Raw genomic sequence first — 19586 nt, forward strand, 5'->3', positions numbered from 1 at the left:
GTGTGTGATCAAACGGACAGGCATCATACTGAAGGCGTCAAGAGGAGCACAAGGATCAAGCAAATGCACTTGGCAGCTTGGAAAGACAGTCACGCAATTGAATGCAGAAAAATTGTGGGAAACAACTCAAGCACCCGAATGCAAGAAAAGAGTGAAAATAATACGTTATGTTAAAGAAAAAGGATTTCCTTTTGAACACAATATTAATATAACACTGCCCCACTGTACGATACATCAAACATTATACACAGCTTCAAAATTGCATAACTGTGCAAACTCAGCCTGAAATAGATGGAATATAATTTGTTCCTTGTGAGCAAATCGGGATTGTGGCTTGCATAAGCTGAAGGTGTGCAGTTTTTGCTTAGTAGAAAGGTTATTAATTAGTCAAACTTCTATAGTGGTGAACAAAATAGGAGTTCGGCAAGGGAAAGAAAAGAACATTAACATTTGTGTGCAGTAGTGTGAGAGTTAACGTGGGCAGAAGTGCAATGTGTAAATAGGGTCTATTTTGGGCAGATATACCGAGATATAAATTGCACTGGTATTGTACTGAATCAAGTTATCTTGACATGAAGCAATAGCCTGCCCTTTAATTTGCATAGATTTTGCCATACAGTCTTGCATGGCTGTTAGACTACTGCATACTTTGGCAAAGCCAAATAGCTGTCATGCTAAATGTCATGTATAAGGCAGCCATGTATGTCTATCCACGAGAAGGCATATCTGTATTTTATGACTGTGCGCAAGTTTATTGTTGACAGATACCGTATGTTGTGCATAACATAAAGTATGTCCTTGCATTCATAATGGACGGCAATATTTTTCAATTCTACCCTGCCCCTTCACTCTAGGTCTTTGTCCAGAGAAGGAATGCCCACTGCTTGAGTGCCCGTGACACAGTCGATGCTGCTTCAAGCTTCAACAATTGTTGTGTCAGTTACAGCTATGCAAGCCAATATACTTTACCAACAAAACTATGCCCGGGGGCTGTCCCCCTTCGACTTTTCTTTGGCATTTACAACACGTCCTAAGACCATAAATGCTTATTCAAAGCACCCAATACACTTTAGGCCGAACATTGTCTGCAAAGTTCCATTTGAAGAGGTACTGACATGATATCTTCAATTATTCCTTTTTTTCTCTCATTAAATTAAGGCTTCAGAGCTCTAAAAATATAACAAGCCTTGGAGTGGCGTGATTTAGTATAATAGCTTTCCTGGAGCCGGTTTCAGTTTTGTTTTCTGGGAGGATACTATGTAGTGACATCACAACACAGTATGTGGTCATGTGAGAAAAGGACATTGCAATGTTTTGACACTCTCTTGAGGCCTCCGGCTAGCTCAGTCGACTTGTGCACTGCAAATTTTGAAGGTCAATGTAGCAGCACAGTGGACGACTGAATGAACTAGAGCGAGTGTCATAACATCGTAATGTCTTGCTCCCACATGACCATATACTGTGTCGTGACATCAAGGCATAGTATCCTCCTGGAAAACAAAAGTGGCTGTAAAGAAGCTACTATATTGAATTATTTACAGTGTTTTGAGGCTTCACCCCTCAAACGCTGTCTGTCGTCTTCTGACCGCCACTCTTCAGCACTGGTAAATTCAATTATAAACGTGCACTAACCAGCTCAGTTAAGCACACTCGTGCAGTATGTACTACCAAGCGCTTTTTTATCCCCTTCCATGTCGCACTGTTACCCCGATGGAGGCGAAATGAAAAGGCACCCATGTATTGTGCATTTGGCGCATATTAAGGAAACCCAGATGGTCATAATTAATGCAGAATCCCCCACTACGTTGTGCCTGGTAATCATATCATGGTTTTGGCATGTAAAACCCCATAATTCATTTCATTCTGATGAGAAGTGGCTAATGTATTTTTAAAACCTCAGTTGACAACGTGTTACAACGTGTTTTACCTGCTCAGAAAGAATAAATTTGCTTCTTCTTGTGCTGTCCCATGGATTATGCATTGCCTTCGATCAAAAGCCTGACTAAGCATTGAGACACATCTTGGCTTGTCCATGGCAATGCTAGAGAATGCGAAATACTGTTTATGAGCTGAGCTTGTTTTTGGCCGTTTTTAGCAAAAAGCCACGGACGAACGTAGCTCGTCGAAGGCACGGAAAATGTTAAACATACCACTATGTGTACAAGTATTTCATTTCAGAATCAAGTAGGGGAACACAAGCTGCACACCTGGCAAGTATTGCTTGTACAATTGACGGAAAGCTAAGTCTACCAATCTTACTAGAAAGCACGCCTGAAATGATGCACGTCAGCAATTCCAAAACTAGACAGCAAGGACAAAAGTGTAAGAATGCAAGGCATGCGGTGAAAGATGTTGGGTAGCTTTTGCAAAGAAACTGCGGGTAAATTATTTGGCTACTATGAAAATGCCTTTGGCAGACCAGTTCTTTTTAATAAGCTTGATGACACAAATTTGCATTGCTTAGACAAAGGAATACTGTTAAGAGCTTGGGGTCATATGGCTTTCAGTGAAAGGCAATAATGAAGAACAAGTCTTAGCACAGCCACCTACATGCTCTTTTTGTTTGGACAATGATTTAAAGCAAGGGGCCCGGCCCGGGTGGGGGGCTCAGAAGCAGATTAAGAATGAAGTATGTAGGACATGCCCACACATCATTAACAATGGCAGATGAGATAGGTGATATTTCTGGCTCCTGTTCCAGACATTAAAATATGAACCAGATTCTCTCTACAATGACTGCTTTATCATCAGGTTTATAATATTACCCTTTTTTATACACCTAAACTTATAAAAAGGAGCTGCAGACAGGCTTCACACAAATCAGGTAGCAATGTCTTTTGACAAATTGGCTTAATAGCATCAGCACTAGGCATATACTTCCACAATCCTGTTCATTAAGTACTACTTGGAACATATGCAGAGGAAAGGTGACTTATATTGATATTAATTAGAGCTGCATGAATCTCGGAACATTCAAGCAACCAGAGGGGCTCCATGCTGTAACGTCTTCCTAGTTGTATTAGTATGTATGGAATACAGGTTTAGTCAGATAAGTACACCAAAGGCAAAACATTTTTCTTAGTGACCATGGTTCTTTCTTTTGTGTTTCTTTTTCAACTTGGAAGGAGAGAAATGAGTGCAAGATGATTGTTGTCAGTACATTTAGATTGCCACAACAGAGTGATTAATAAAAATGGAGTTGCCGTAAACCCGTTAAACGCATATCCAATATATAAAGAAGGGAACCTTAGCAAAGCTGCACAACCATTAGTCAAATCAGTTCAAGTGCATATACTAGTTAAAAAACAAGCTTAAAATATGATGTACCAAATATTAATTTAGCCGTCATGTATACCACTCATAGGTGCTAGCGTGGCTGAGTTAGTGATCAGAAATGATCCTACAAAAAACCATTGTTGTAGAAAAAACAAAATCCGTGTTCCTGCTAGGGTTTGAGTTCATGACTTAATTTATAAGCCAGGTGTTCCATACATGACATGGCAGCAGTTTCATTCTTTTCTTTCTAATATAGACACAATCCAATAATTGTAACCCAGTGTACTTGACCACATTTGAATGTTTCAACAATTCAAATGCTGAACTCTTAAGAGTACTAAAAGTGAAATACTTTTATGTGGGTAGTTCCATCAGTCAATACAGTCATCCTTAGTCCACTATAACTGCTGTTGTCTTAAATATTAAATGGTGGGCAATATTGGGAGATGTTAAACAAGTAAGCACCATTGGAAGATAAATCATTTTTGTACACCACAGGTCTTAGAACAGTTACCCATTGACAAAAAGCTAATAAAATTGACATTGTGCTTAAGAAGCCCGAGTATGTGAAAGTGAGCAAAGGCTTTGCAAGTTTAAGAGCTGTCCATCAAGAAAGATGTGTTTTCAGGTAACACTATATCATAGTAAATACAAAGGGCAAGTGGAACAGTAGGAGCTCCAGATTATATTTGGTCATGGCCAGGACATAACGTGAAATGATTATGAGACTTTCAGCTGTCCACAGAGTTGACAGTGCAAGCCTTACCTTAATTAGGTTTCCCTAAAAGGCTGCCACAGTAGGTTGACGCCTACTTGTATGTAATGGTTCATTTGAAGTTTTGTGGGTTGTTTTCGTCACTCCACTTGGAAGAACCCTTAGCACATCCCTTTTACTATTGCAAACTAGTCCTTGCCTTCAAAGCCTTCCACTTCCCCTTTCCACAGCCTTCATTTTACTCTTACGCACCTGATATCCTCCTCGACCCTTGCGAGCGATGAGCTATGTGGAAATCAGTTTTTAAAAAGGCAAGTCCCTTTGTCCAATCATTGACTCCAGGCAGAAGATTCTTTTGTTCAGTGACTGTCAGTCATTTAACTTATTGTGTGGTGATCTACTTTCTCTACACAAAACCTTGCACAATAAGGTGTAATTTAAAACCACCATTAATTTCTGGCAAAGTGGTACCTTAGTTGGCCAGGCCATTACCTGACCAAGTGTGCTGACCAACTAGCTATCCCTAGTTAAGTACAAGGGCATCTCAGTCATTCAAGTGAGTATGGGAAAGAACATTTCAACAATAACTTTGGTTTATTCTCACATAAGAATAAGTTATTCTGACAGGGCTGCCTTTGTGGAATCGCTGGATCATAAAAGCACACATGCATGAATCACATGCATGCATACTTTCATATGAAAAGCTGACATTTCTATTGCGTCATTCTTTCACGCTACAAGTAAATGATATATTTCATTAATGTGGAAAGCTGGGCTAGTTGCTGATTAATCATCATACCTTGCAGCTAGTGTCATAAATTCTTAGGTGTCTTCGCCTTGTCCTTGTCAGTGCACTGCTTCACCTCCAAGATATGATAATCTATTTCATGTTTTGCAAAGGCTAACTATGAAGCTTTCGATGACAGTAGATACAGAACTATCAACTGACAACTCTGACTACCTAAAAGATAGACCATCAGAACACCAACATGATTGGGTAAAAAGGAAGCAGAGCAGTTCCTGACTGCCACCTTTGTTTCCTATACTAGAGAACGTGCCACAAATGTCGGACACGTAAATTGGGCAGCCACAACACAACGGCTCCTGAATTTCACAGGTGCAAACACCTCACCAAAAATTCTAATGTGTAGTGCGGAAAGACATTTTTATAGTGTATTCTGTATGTATTCGTAGTGCGCTATCAAAGAACTGCGGCGCAAAAAAATCGTGAAGCTATTGCGAAATCAGCTATATTTATACATCCTTCATTGCAACCAAGAACATTATACCAGAAAGGAGTTCCTGCCGTTTACACATATAACCGAAGACAAATTCAAAACCATGCATGTTTAGAGTGTTCAAAAAACAGAGCTATCTTAATAAATTTACAAGTACCGCATCGTTAGCCTGCACAACGCCTTGTATTGCAATGGAAATAAGAAAGGAAAAAATTAAAAAATGTAAATACAACACATAAAAATGAGTAAATCATTGCATATTGTCCCAGTTTCTAAGTACTAACACATACAGCTTTAATGGACGACTGCAAACAGCAGACAGAATGAATCACTGATTGGTAGCGCACACCAAAAGACACGTAGTATGAGCTGAATGAGTACTGATTTGCAGGAACTGTGAGATCACTGTGACGATTGTGAATATGGACAGCAGTTCATGGCGAGAACCACTAATTTGTTAGTCACTGTGCAACGAGTGAAGATTATGTACTTCTGACATGCAGCTTCTTTGCAGTACAACGTAATAATGAACCTCACTGACAAAAAACTAGAAAGTTGGAAACATCTCACTCGCACGAAGACATTAAACGAAACTCAAGCTAAACAGCTATTGGCTTAATTTTGTGGATGGTTTATTGTACCAGTGCAGTCGGATATGTATGGTACACGTCAAATACATTTTTACTGCAGCAAAAATTTTATGCGATGAAGCCGATAGATTTTGGTGTAAAAGCTAGTTCGTCGCAGCCACTGCAACTGCTGAGAACATATCGTAAAAACTTGATTTGCACGCACACACACACACACACACACACACACACACACGCACACACACACACACACACACACACATATATATATATATATATATATATATATATATATATATATATATATATATATATATATATATATATATATGTGTGTGTGTGTGTGTGTGTGTGTGTGTGTGTGTGTGTGTGTGTGTGCAAATCAAGTTTTTACGACATGTTCTCAGCAGTTGCAGTGGCTGCGATGAACTATATATATATATACATATATATATATATATATATATATATATATATATATATACTGGCTACCTGCGAGACACTGAACATTGCGAAAACATGATGAAGCGCAATGTGTTTACCGGAGTTTAAAATTTTTACGATAGCGCTTCACTGCATAACACTTAATGCTGCTGCAAAGCCCATTTGCAGACAACAATTATGCATTGCAGCGAATAGCTGGGTTTATTAGTTGGTTTTATTGTTGTTCGCGAGCGGTTGTGTAAAGAGGGCGCAAACAGAGAGGAATCCTGAGGGCAAAAAAACGGTTTAAAACACCACACCAGAAACACATCTGAAACACACCAGAAACACACCGCTTGTCGGTACACATATAAGATGGTTCTGTGCTCATACTGTGACCGGAGACGACGTGTACGCACGTGTGTAATTAGGGACTCTTATTATAGTCCCTGTGAGAGTTGAACTGAGCCCCCTTTCAATCTCAGTATGCTTCACAGCAATGCAGTTAGTTTGTATAACTCACCACATAACTTGTCTGTATTGTGGTGAAGATAAAGCAAAAAAAACAACCATTAAGAAACACATACAAGACCTTTGCCCACGTGTAGGTGTGTGTGTGTATATATATATATATATATATATATATATATATATATATATATATATATATATATATATATATATATTAGCACATATGCTCCTCTGCACTGCATTTTGTACAATTTAGCCCACAAGATGTCTATGTTGCGGTCAAGTTTGCCCCCTGTGGGTTGTATTTTGTCCCCAAACAATAATCGTCATTTATCTTGCCCACATTTCCTTTCTTTAATGCTGCGAGGCTGGTACTTCCTAGTCACGAACGGCTTGTGCGTAATCAGCTTGACACAGCAGTCTCAACAGTAAAGCATCGAGCACCGAGTTTTCAAGAAAGGAAATATGCAAGTAAGGCAGATATGACGATTATCGCTGTAGGACAAGACAAGCCCTAAAGGATGTAAACTTTTTTTAGAGTGTACTGTGGACTGTCAGTGGCTGTGAAATCTTCAACGTCTAGCTCTTCTCTCTCTTTCGAGATAAAATTTAATTGCATCTAGAGAAGCCCCAGCCCCAGGCTTGGAAAACTATTCTCCATGTTAGACGGCAAGGGACTAAAGAAAGGAAGTGAGCAAAAAAAGAAAAAAAGACACTGACTTACACTTACATCCGTGCGAAATGCACTATCGCAAAAGTGATTTTCTCATTGCCTTTGTGGAGCACAGCTCACATATATTTTTGGTTGCACCACAAATCGTGTAGTGTGTGGCTACTGAATTCCTAAAGACAGCCCTCACTGTTAGAAAACCTCTGCAAATATAAATCAATGGTCCCTGTCCTAGTTAACAGAACAGGCGGGTACATGTATGGCATGCTAGACAAATAATTCTAAATAAATCCCTCTTGAGCGCATGGCCGTTAACGAGACCTTTAGCATTTTGAAATGTAAGTTTAGCTCTGAAGTGGTTAAATTGGTGATACAGCCATGGTCTCGAGGTAGCATTTTCTTGAATCTACTGCGTGTAAAACACACTCACGATTGTTGACAGTTGAATTGTTACAATTGCAATCAGCAGAGAGACCTAATCTCGGCCTACACAGCTATACATACTAAAGGGCTCAGAGCACATATTCAACATTCCACCATCTTGCTTGAGTACCATCTCGTTTGCTTGAAAGTGGTGAGTTCTCAGGCTACATTTTCAAGAACCATTGTTACTCACTAGCCTCCACTTTCAAAGATGTTTGCACGTGCTGCAAGATCACCATTTCCCCTTCGGGGTGAGAGAAAGCTCTATTAGAACTGTTTATGACATCTGGGCCTTCTTTGTAACCCCTGGTATTTAGAGGCATACTTGATCAAGTGCCTTTACAAATTCACTGTCCTTCGTTATTAAATGTGACCACTGTAACTACAAAAAGACCATTGAACACCTCCCCTGTCAGTCTCTGATGTCCAATGTCAGCCCTTTTAGAGTTTACCCACACAACTGGATAGTCGACCTTTCACAGAGTCTAGGATCCTGGGTGCTTGGCCATATTAATGAAGAAAGCTATGCATACATGCTCTTATGACTTTCTAAAATAAATGAATCTGAAAAGATACTTATAGACACCATCTGTCTTTTGTGCGAGTGAACTGTCTCGACTTGCCTCCTTTTTTTTCTTTTAAACCCTCATACCCTCACCCCCATGCAGGGATAGCCAACTGGATGTACGTCTGGTTAACTTACCCGGCCTTCCTTGTTCCTTTCTTTCTCTCTCAGATGTAAACCCCATGCAGAAAAACCAAAAACCACACAATATCTAGTCAGCCATACCTGTTGAAACTAAGATGCGACATGCTTAAAGAATTTCAGACATGTAAATGCACCTAAAATAAAAGTACAAAAGAAAGGACAACACACACATGTAGCACATGCACTACTGATTCTTGTGCTTTCTTTTAATTGTTCTTGTATCCTATATACATTTACAAGCCTGCAATGCTGAACCAACTCGCCCAACTACCTACATTGCTTAAACCAATTCAATTAATATTTTGGTTAATGTATACCCAAGAATTCGTGCGATGACTGGCAGATTCTTCTCTTGCAGAACTTCATCCGACCAAACACCAGAGAAAAGAGTGATGCTGATACAGACACACAAGTTTTTTTGGCAGTGGAATATGTTAACTGGACAAACTGCTGCAAGCGTTGCATAGCAACATGCATTGAAGCTGGTGAGCAAGTTGAAGTGCATGATCTGCAAGTTTTCTGCCAATAATTTGCATTGTCAGACATCTGTGACGAAGGTGCAGAAAGGATTGCTGGCATCTGGACCAGGTTCTTGCTAAGTTCGTAGCAACTGCTATTACACTGGAGGACAAAATAAAGCAACCACTGGGCCACATGAAGCAGTATTCTCGCTTGTTGCTTAATCCAGCAAGGACAGAAAAAGAGTGGAGAATGCTGCCTTCCAAGCTTAATTACAAGCAATGCAAAAGCAACCTTGGAAATCGAATCAACTGCATCATTCTGGGCAGAAATGGGAGAAGTAAAAAGATAGGCTGACATGCAAGAGTACAGAAATATCTGTACATTGGCCCAGCACATATTAATTTTATATTATTGCTGCAGCTGAAGGAAGCTATGCTTAAAAAAAGAGCAGCAGCTGGGCTTGGAGTTTAAAAACTGCATGCCATAATCACAATAATATCAGCTTTTGCCATGACTGGCAGGAGCTATGTCAACGTGTACAAGCATCAATGACCAGCAAATTAAAGTCCACCAAACAGGAAGTGGAGTAAACGAGACATTTGCTTGAGCTTTGGCAAGTGTTATCACCTGGCATTTCTACTTTCATGGCCTCATCAATAAAGTAATACGCATAAGTAATACAATATTGCTTTTGCTGTAATGGACTTTTTATTGTGTATTTGCTTATGTTAGTATACTTTTTTTATGTAGTTTTATAGGTGCAACAAAGCAAAAAATTTTTTGTTATAGTTTGTATTGAAAGATTTCAATAATGGGGTTGTTACTCTTACATGTTTTTATGCCAACCCAGTAGCCCAAGTTGTATATTAGCTTGTGCCACTAGATGTGTGGATGTGTTATGTTTGTGATGCCATCGTGTTCGCTGCGTTGTCGTCATTCCAGCTTTGTCATGCGACTCTCACGCTACCTGCGTTGGAACCAGATGGCTCACATGAAAAGATTCAGGTGTCTCAGCGGCAGCACACCCACCCGTTGTTGGTCACCTCCATTTGAAATTCAAAAGGAAGTTTCACACGAGTGTTCATTTCGAATCACCGATAGCAATACCTCACCTTGGCATAGCCAACTACCTGTAAAATACTTCACATAACATCAATTTTCACATTGCGTGGGATTTAGGCAAGTTTATCTCATAGTTTTCATGTAGAGCCTTTTGGACCTTTATGTGGGGGATAATAAAATGGCTTTTCAAATCTAGCTCCTCTGAAATATATATAATTCGACACCTTGCATGCTAAGCTGCAGCTTCTTAAGTTCCAAACTGGTTTCAAGAAAGCCAGGACTGTAAAATGATACTGGGCTGGACAAATCAGTTTCCAAAGATTTATGTTACGTTCTTGACCTCCTTTCCAGAGTTCCTGTGATAAGTTTGTGTGAAAAGACATTCTCAAAGCTAACATATGTAGAGACCAGGCTGAGAAGCTTTATGTCAAGAATGGCTTAGCTGGCTGTTGGTGCCTTTGGTAGAGCAATGAATTGCAATTTTTTTATGATGTTATGAAGATAAATAACACCATAGCATGCAGACTTATGCTGCAGAAAGAAAGCAACAAGCGAATGAGTAATTGCAAAGTGATCTGCATATTGTATCCCAGCTGTATTGTGCATGCCACATTACCAGAGAATCCTGCTGACCTTTAATTAACCTTTCCAGCACAACATGTCTTTATCAAGCCATACCTTTACATTGGGTTGATATATGCAGGGATGCCCTTTCACCTTCATGTAAGCTTAGCTCTGTCAACAGCAGATGCACTAAAGCTGAACACTCTTGCTACCTACTTCACATACTGCAACTGAAATGAAGGAAACACAAGTCTTAAGAGTAAACTTTTAAACAGTGCATTTAAATACTTGTGCAACCTTCTTTTTGGAAAGACCATGTGGTGCCTAGAGATGTAGCTTGACAAGTAAGGAACTGATGTGCTTTTATATAAAAATAGAATTGATTGATGTTTTGTGGGACAGGGTGCCTGGTGTCTCAATGAGCACACTTTATGGCTGAGAATATTTTTGCCATTGTGTCAGCTTTGAAAACTTGTCAGAATCTTTAATCTTGGTGCATTAGAAAACACCTTGACACAAAATGAATGTAACCCTTGATGTCATTGAAAGAACAGTGCTGAAAACAATTCGATAAATACAGCAGAATGAAATGCAGAGAACTTAGGTGGGAAATAGGTAAGCAATTTACCAACCACATTATCAATGCAAGCAGCTGACACTTAATAAAATAAGAAAGCCCTGGAGTAAGTCTCTGGCTTGCAGTGCAAGACCTGTGCACACTTATGATGATATTGCAGTATTCATGGCAGGGACGGGACCATTCAACCTTACACACTGTAACACTCTGTATATCTCTCTGAAATCTTCTTGTACCAACATGTACAAACTGCATGTTGCAAACAGCAAAATCATTGCTATTGACCTACAGACAGTTTCCATGTTTATTGGATTCTCATTTTAACAACTGACTTTAAGCTTCCATACTGAGAGCTGGACGAGTTAGTGCGTTTTTGAAAGAGTACAAACAGTGCACAAAGTATGAAGGACAGTGAAAACGCAACAGGAGCACTGACTTGTAACTGAATTTTTTATTCAGGTATACATACAAGAATAATATGCACACACCATGCAATGTGAAAAAAAGCAAGCAAATGAAGTGCAAACTATTAATCATGATTGACATTGCTAGAAAACACAAGCATGAGTGACGTCGTGAGTTAACTGCGACATCATACTAAATCCATGCAAAAAACCATGTTAGAACTTACATGGGCATTATGCGATTCAATGAATTCAACAGTATGCTTATAACCTATGTATTCTAACATTTTACTTGAATAAGGTGCTAAGAAGATCAATCTATATATAGCTACAAATGCCTTAGTCACCAGATTTGAAAAGCGGGAGGACTTTCGTTTGTTTCAGAGATGAAAGAATACCTGTTGTGGGAGAATGCTGAGAAATAACAGCGATACTGAGGAGTCCATTGGGAATAATATAATGTACCAACATGCATTAGGAATTACGTCAGGATCTCCAAATTTATTAAATTTGCAGACATACTTCTATATTTTAACAATATTATTAAGGCATACAAATTTTAAAAAGAAATGCCACTACGTTAGTATTTGCCATAGCAAATGATTTCCTAGGGGTGCATGTACAATGGCACCCAATTGAATATTGTAACTAAAGCTCTACCACATGTGTTTGACCCCTGTTGATTGCAAGTCGCACAAGCCTGTTCCCTTAGTGAGTGAAACTCAGTGAAAGAAACTTGGCCTTCTTTGTGGAGCATAGACAGTTGGCAAAAATGAAGCACACAAAGGTAGAGAGGTTTTGGTATAGCCTGCACAGTGAAAGATCCACTCAAGATCCAGGTGCTGTACCGTATCTTCAGAAGATAAAGCATTCATCTAAACACAAGCACAGGGTGTAAATGATCGCACTCCGATGCATGTGATACATAATGACAATCACCACGAAAGCCTATTGCATTACTATTACTTCCACAGGTAATTTTCATGGATGCTATGGAATGGCTGTCTCGCTGCACCACAATCTATAGCAACTAACACTGGGCATTTCAAATGGTCCATGAAAGTGGGTTGGGCCCTGGCCAGACTGAAGCAGCGGCACTCGAGAGACACTTTTCAACGCCCAGCCTCGTGTGAGTCACTTGACACTCGTCACGGACACTTGCTGACATTGCCTTCAGGCGGGAACAGGCCTTTCTGTTAGATTCACGTTTCACGTCCAGGCTTTCGTTACTAGGCTTCTGCGTGCGTAAGGCGACGCGAAATGTTTGAACGCACTTTGCTCATCGACAAAAGGCGCCCTTACTTTGCACAGCGATTTGGAAATGTGTATGCACCCTACATCGACGTCAATGCCGACGCGCACCACTTCTGGGTTTTCGAGCTCGAGAGCAGTGTGTCGACGTGGTGTCCAAGGCCAAATAGGCATCCGACTTTGCCAGAAGGCGTACACACAACTTAAAGAATCGCTACATACGACACACCCTGCAATATGCATGATCCATGTCGGCACAATACGCAGTCGGCGCTGTGCTACCACGACTCTTCGAAACCGACAGTCCAAATGATGCGACATGTCGTGCTGTTTCGTGGATGCAGCACAGTTCGTTCGAAGCTTCTGTAGCTTCGTAACGGCAACGTTATTCGTACTCGCCGATATTACACAGTGATTTGTACACACCACACAGCCACAAGGAATCGCAACGGTCCTCCCACTGCGTGCACGCGTCTAGGCGCCGACAGTCATTTTCGATTTTAAAACGCTGCACAAAATAAATGCTTTATTTATTTAGGCGTAGTGTATTTAACAACAAAACGATAACGTTAGCATTTCATGTATTTTTGTCTAAGTTTTCTTTTTGTGACGTCATCATGCGTGGCAGCAGCGGACTCCACTTGGGGTCGTCTGCTGCCACGTGCGTGCACCCAGCGCCCAGCGGATCACCCGCTCGAGCGGGGTAAAGAGCGGGGCGCTCTGCTTCCCCACCTAGTGGTTCGAATAGGAGTTACTGAAAAATGAAATTGAATTACGCTTGCTTTTATTATGCAATAAATGTTGAATAAAGATATATTACATGTTCTCAGTGCATTATTTGTTAATAATGTACTGAGTACTAATGTACGGGTCAGCGCGGCAGTCGCCGTCTTCGATGCAGAACTGCCGGCGTTCATGTTCGCGGCTGCCGTCTTGCATTTCCCATACACGCCCGCGCGCCCTTACGCACGCTCGCGCGCTGCGTATACCCTCCGCTGGGGAGTGCTTTCCAGCGGGCGTAAACGCTGCTCCGTAAAACCGCTGGCCGCCTCAGCGTGGTGCGCATGCGCAGTCGCGTCTCCGCTCGCCCGCTCCGCTCCGCTGGCCGTAAACCCGCTGGGCTAAAACTCTCTAATATCGGACTCGCGAAACGCTATTGCGTTAGTAATCTTCCGGTGTAAAGTGACGGCCACAAACGCGCAAATCCTGGCGTCGATCGGATACCGGCAGTCCGATGCGCAGCAGCCAGTTCGCTTGTATACTGCCTTGCAGAGGGACACGATGTCGCAGCTTGACATATTGCCAGTCGCTAGGTTTGCAGTCCACAAGGCAACAAAGTCGAATCATAGTGCTCGCGAAAAGACTGAGACCGACTCTGACCGCGGAGCTCTCGTCAAAATGGAGTACGTTGTAACACAAGCAGACGACACTTGCTGTGTGCCGGAAGTGCTGAAGTGCACTGAAAAATTGTTCTTGTGCATTCTCTTTATGCTACTTTCCTTTTATAAAAACAAATGAACTAACATAACAACTATTACGAATAATATTTGTTTACCATAAAGTTGGAGAAATTATCAATCACGCGCCCTGGTCGGCCAATGGGATAGCTCACCCCACTGACGTCATATGGGTGATTTCCGTCATATGGGTTGGGGCGGCTTAAAATTCCGCCGAGCAGCGTGCTGCGATCGGCAGCGATGTGCATTTTTAAAACCTTATAATAAATTACACACTTTACGCATAGCACTTAGATGTGTCAATTAATGATCAGAAGGACCTACTCTAACGATTCAGTACATTTGTAGAAAATCGTCAAAATCGTTTCAGGGTCCCTTTAACTTGCTCTCAAGTGTCTACCCCATATGCACTGGCAAAATGCACTGGGAAATGCACTGGCAAATGCATTGGCACTGTACATATTACACTGGCAAAATGCACTGATTGCACACCTTACTTTTCAATAACAATGGCAAGCTTCCAGTCAGGAGCTGGCAATGTCTGCCGTATGCGATCCAACCTATTTTTATTCTTCTGTGAATTTCCTTGTCATGATCAGGGTTCCCTCTGATTAATTGACCTAGGTAAACGTACACCTTCACAGTCTCTAGTGGCCGACCGGCCATCCTGATCTCTTGTTCCTTTGCCCGGCTATTTATCATTATCTTCATCTTCTGCATAATAATATTCAACCCCACTCTTACACTCTCTCTGTTAAGGTCTCCAATCATTTCTTGAAACTCGTCTGCAATGTTGTTGAATAGAACAGTGTCATCGGCAAACCGAAGGTTGCTGAGATATTTGCCGTCGATCTTACAGTTTATTAGCTTGAATTCTTCTAAGCACGCAGAAAATAGCTTTGGAGAAATTGTGCCTCCCTGTCTGGCCCCTTTCTCTATAGGTATCTCCCTACTTTTCTTGTGTGGAATTAAGGTAGCTGTAGAACCTCTGTGGATATTCTAACGTGAAAGACGAGTCAGTAAGACGAGAAACTATTTACAGAGTATATTTACAAGAACGGTTGCAGCGCTGACCGGTTAGATTCACAGCGCGGGCCCAATTCGTTCTTCCTTCTCTTTTATGGAGTGATGGCGCCTACGCGCCTCGTTCAAACAAACAAATACCTCACGCATATAGCAATATTTTCCAAGCTTTTTACGTAAGCATTCTGTACTACTTGATTACGTAGTGCCTCTACGATTGCTCGTATCTCTACTGAATCAAATGCCTTTTCGTAATCTATATAAGCCACATCATCATCATCATCATCATCATCATCACCATCATCATCATCATCAGCCTAGTTACGCCCACTGCAGGGCAAAGGCCTCTCCCATACTTCTCCAACTACCCCGGTCATGTACTAATTGTGGCCATGTTGTCCCTGCAAACGTCTTAATGTCATCCGCCCACCTAACTTTCTGCCGCCCCCTGCTACGCTTCCCTTCCCTTGGAATCCAGTCCGTAACCCTTAATGACCATCGGTTATCTCCCCTCCTCATTACATGTCCGGCCCATGTCCATTTCTTTTTCCTTATTTCAACTAAGATATCATTTACCCGCGTTTGTTGCCTCACCCAATCTGCTCTTTTCTTATCACCGATCAGCCACATAGAGAGACTTATTGTACTCTGCAAAATTTCGCGATAGCCTGATTGATGACATGGATGTGATCCATTGTAAAGTATCGCTTCCTGAAGCCAGCCTTGGTTGACAAAATCCAGTGTTAACCTTATTCTATTGCAGATGATTTTGGTAAATATTTTATATAATACTAGGAGCAACCTAATGGCCCCATAATTGTTCAATTCTTTAACGTCTCCTTTTTTTGTGGATTAGTATAATGTCTGCATTCTTCCAGTTTTCTGGGACGCTTGCAATCGATAGACACTTCGTATAAAGAGCCGCCAGTTTTCCAAGCTATATGTCTCCTCCATCTTTGATTAAATCGACTGTTATTCCACCTTATCCTCCCACTCTTCATCGCTTCATGTCTTGCAGGGCCCTTCTGACCTCATCGCTAGTTATAGGAGAGTTTCTGTATCCTGTTCATTACTGTTTCTAAGTGAACTGTCGTGACTCCTCTGGGTACTGTATACAGGTCAGCTTAGAATTTTCCCGCTGCTTTTACTATATCTTTGACATTGCTGATGATATTATCCTTCTTATCTTTTTGTGCATACATCATGGTTTGTCCTATGCCAGGTTTCTTTTTTACTGATTTCAGGCTGCGTTCATCTTTTACGGCTTCTTCAGTCTTTCTCATGTTATAGTTTCGAATATCAGTTATTTTCACCTTGTTGATCAGTTTTGAATGTTTCGCGAAATGCGTAACGCTGTGCGGCCGCCAGACCCATACAACCGCGTAGAGCGCAGGACTCTGCGATTCTAGACGTACTGCGCTCACTGCGAAAGGTTCGAAAAACACCCACATAAGCACAGCAGAGAAGTGGCTACGTGAGGCGGTTCGACCGATAACTGTAGAAGCGTCATTCAAAACAAGTAATTGTTCTCCACTTCCAGCGGCGTTTTCTCTACTTCCTTTTTAAATAAAAAGATGTTGATCCATAAATATTCTCATAAACAGCGGTTAACTTTTTTTATTATTCGCTTTTGCTTGCGGTTTGGTTGTTGCCTTGGCTCTCTCCCTTAGTAGATCGCCTAATTTCTCAACTCCTTGCGATTTTTGTTTGCAGTTGCCAATTTTGCACGAAAAGTGCTATACAGTTAGGGAAAAACAGACGAGGTAACGGGCGACAGTCATCTTGCTTATGGGTTTAAGGGTTATTGCAGGGTTTCATGATGGACGCTCTTTCACATTATTTTATTTCCCATCTTATCTAACCCATATCACGTGTATATGGTTCCGGGCATCTGTCATCGTCGCGGCGAGCCGTAACTCAAGGAAACAATGAAACAAAGGAATAAGCTAAACGCAACTGGCGTTTTCTCCGGCCGCAACTCGTTCCATGAGAGTAAAGACCAGCTGAGTAACAGCCGAATCCCTCTCCGGGTCCCAGGATCAGCCTAAACAAAGAAGGTTGAACTAACAAAAGCAACAGCTATGCGCGTGACGGTTGAATAGATGGTGACAACTGAACGCATCTCGGGTTAATCGCGCGGGTGCGGAATCTACAAGAAAACTGTCCTTCACATTAGAAGAGATGCTGATAACTACCGCCATCTAAAAGGAGTGAAAAAGGCAGCATAATGCTGACCGATGAACAGCTGCGAAGCCTCAACATTGATCTGGTGGCGTTTTAGGAATCTGTGAGGAGTGGTGGCGTGGGTGGGGAGAGGGTGGGGTGGTATGCCACTTGATTTCAGGGGGGGAGGGCCCGGGCCCCCCCGGGCCCCCCCCCCCTGGGTACGTGCCTGACTGAATCTTTCTGGCTTCACGAGAACGAAGACTGTTGCGGACACTAAGTACATCACGTATGTCGATGGTATACAGATATGAATGGCCGTGACCTGTAATTACGTCTGGAATGCAATCAATACTCATGTTGAGCGTATTACTTGCAGACAACCGAACAACAGAAGTGTTTCTCTGAGTGATGTGAATATCTGATGTTTATGCATAGGTGGTACGTTGGCGCAAGACAACCGGCGAAGTACCGGGGTTGGGTGGTGGGTAATTGAGGGCAGGAGTACAACAATGGTGCCATTTTTCTTGCAACTATTGCGCTAAGGTGCCCTTAAAGACATGCTAGAATCGTTCAAACATTGTTGAGCGTATATCCGGTAAAACTATGTTATGAAGAATTTCAGGAAAAAAAGAAAAAAAAGATCAAGTATATTGAATTAGGCATTGCTCAACGATCTGTAATTAATAGTTTGCCTTAGAGGCTGTAAATACAGGAAAGCTGCACCAAGGACAGCTTTTTACGTGGAGGGGAAAGATTTATCGAATATTTCTGCCTTTCAAAATATTCCAATAAGGGATGTGCAGACCGCATTATATCATGTTTCGGCTTCTTGCGAGGATGTTCTCGTTTTGTTCTCGCAAATGTGCCCGAAACACGGCTCTGGTTTTTGGCTCAAGGTCAGTTGAAAGTCGCTGACAACGGGAGCTAAAGGTATTTCATGCTTAAAAATGTGCTGGAATGAGTGAGGACCAAGTGCAGCGTCAAGTACTATTTGTTATTGTTAGAAGCATGAGCCACGGAAGTCCAAACGAAAATCTTCAGCACAAATCTAGAGCAACACTTACACACAGAGAAAGGTAGAGAAAAATGCTCGATAAAAGAAATGCGGAATTAACTCCACAGAATATGCACAAATCTAAATAAGATACCTGTTGTCTTCCTTGTAGTCTCATGGTCAAGGTTGGAACAACTGCTCACCTGTTCTTTGCGAGCGCGAGTTGACTGGACAAACGTGTGCTTCGGTGTTCGACTGTACTTGCATTCGAATGGTGGCGTAGTGTCACTCTACCTCGACATTTCCAAAGACTGACGTCATCCACGCGTGGCCAAGCTGGGATACTGCCACGCTTACGTACTAAGAGTTGTTTCTTGCGCTGAAATCCTTACAGCGACCGATCGCGACACTTATCCATAATGAACACGTGCTAGAGCTCTGAACGCTTTTCTACAAACATTGGAAGCTAGACTTTCTTATCACGTTGTAGAATCATTCGCACGACCTTTCCTTTGTTCTGTCGTTTTGGCGCAAGTGTTGTCGTGATAACGCAGCAGATAAAGGCATCGTTGTTGCTCAAGTACACAATGCTAAGAACAATTGTATTAGCCCACGTCAGCCGTTACCCAGCACCTGAACTTATTTCTTTCATTGCGTGCGGTATGGCGCCAACGGAACACGCAGAACGATAGAGGGGAAGACGAGGTGGTAATAATACAACAGTATGGAATGATATGTTTCACCAGCTCGATAAATATGTGCTGTTGCACAACATGACGTACAAATCTACGCAGCACAAATCAACTCAATATGGCGTTTTACCTGCCCAAACCACTTTCTGATTATGAGGCATGCCGTAGTGGAAGACTAGGGAAATTTCGACCACCTGGGGTTCTTTAACGTGTACCTAAATCGAAGTACACGGGCGTTTTCACATTTCGCCTCCGTCGAAAGGCGGCCGCCGTGGCCGGGATTTGATCCCACGACCTCGTGCTCAGTAGCCCAACACCATAGCCAGTGCGCAACTATGGCGGATACACAACACAGAGCACATTCCAGCAAATTTATGCAACAGGTCACTATGTAATCAAAGCACACAGCGCGCACTAGA

At 41.8% G+C, this 19586-nt stretch overlaps 1 protein-coding gene across 1 annotated transcript in view; it reads right to left on the bottom strand.

Annotated features, from left to right (window-relative positions):
* Positions 1 to 18902, bottom strand: part of LOC135903273 (3-beta-hydroxysteroid sulfotransferase-like) — a 46578-nt gene extending 27676 nt beyond the window's left edge. Inside the window, exon 1 of the mRNA XM_065433687.2 lies at positions 18679 to 18902. The gene's annotated coding sequence lies outside the window, so the exon portion shown is untranslated. The remainder of the gene's footprint in view (positions 1 to 18678) is intronic.
* Between the last annotated feature and the right edge of the window lie 684 nt (positions 18903 to 19586).

Source organism: Dermacentor albipictus, chromosome 2, assembly GCF_038994185.2.
Source record: "Dermacentor albipictus isolate Rhodes 1998 colony chromosome 2, USDA_Dalb.pri_finalv2, whole genome shotgun sequence".
In the NCBI taxonomy this organism is placed as follows: domain Eukaryota; kingdom Metazoa; phylum Arthropoda; class Arachnida; order Ixodida; family Ixodidae; genus Dermacentor; species Dermacentor albipictus.